We start from the raw sequence: 1,209 nt of genomic DNA, 5'->3' as shown, positions 1-1,209 counted from the left end.
ACTATTCCATAAGCTTGTCTCAATGACTTGTCTGCCAATTGTAATGAGAACAAGGCAGGTTGTACCTCAATGATCCCCAGCTTCTCCATTACAGAGAGTGGCATAAGATTTATCCCTGACCCTAGATCACATAGAGCTTTTTCAAAGGTCATGGTGCCTATGGTACAAGATATTATAAACTTGCCAGGTTCTTGTTTCTTTTGAGGTAGAGTTTGCTGAATCCAGGTATCTAGTTCATTAATGAGCAAGGGAGGTTCACTTTCCCAAGTCTCATTACCAAACAACTTGGCAATCAGCTTCATGATAGCTCCTAAATATTGAGCAACTTGCTCTCCAGTCACATCTTCATCCTCTTCAGAGGAAGAATAGTCTTCATAGCTCATGAATGGCTGATGAGCGGATAATTTGTACGCTTTTTGGCATTGTTTTTAGTGTGTTTTTAGTATGATCTAGTTGGTTTTTAGTATATTTTTATTAGTTTTTAGTTAAAATTCACTTTTCTGGACTTTACTATGAGTTTGTGTGTTTTTCTGTGATTTCAGGTATTTTCTGGCTGAAATTGAGGGACCTGAGCAAAAATCTGATTCAGAGACTAAAAAGGAATGCAGATGCTGTTGGATTCTGACCTCCCTGCACTCGAAGTGGATTTTTTCTGGAGCTACAGAAGCCCAATTGGCGCGCTCTCAACGGCGTTGGAAAGTAGACATTCTGGGCTTTCCAGCAATATATGATAGTCCATACTTTGCCCAAGATTTGATGGCCCAAACCGGCGTTCAAAGTCACTCTCAGAATTCCCAGCGTTAAACGCCGGAACTGGCACAAGGATGGGAGTTAAACGCCCAAACTGGCACCAAAGCTGGCGTTTAACTCCAAGAAGAGTCTCTACACAAAAAATGCTTCAATGCTCAGCCCAAGCACACACCAAGTGGGCCCGGAAGTAGATTTTTATGTCATTTACTCATCTCTGTAAACCCTAGGCTACTAGTTTTCTATATATAGGACCTTTTACTATTGTATTTTCAATCTTTGGATTATTTTAGATCCTTTGATCAGGACATCTAGTTCTTAGATCGATCTTGGTTCTTCTGGTTCCCTCTCTGGGGCCGAAGCCAATGATCACTTTTGTTCTTATGTATTTTTAACGGTGGAGTTTCTACACACCATAGATTAAGGTGTGGAGCTCTGCTGTACCTCGAGTGTTAATGCAAT

Source organism: Arachis duranensis, chromosome 2 (genome assembly GCF_000817695.3).
Source record: "Arachis duranensis cultivar V14167 chromosome 2, aradu.V14167.gnm2.J7QH, whole genome shotgun sequence".
Taxonomy (NCBI): Eukaryota; Viridiplantae; Streptophyta; class Magnoliopsida; order Fabales; family Fabaceae; genus Arachis; species Arachis duranensis.
This window is presented reverse-complemented; position numbering follows the sequence as displayed.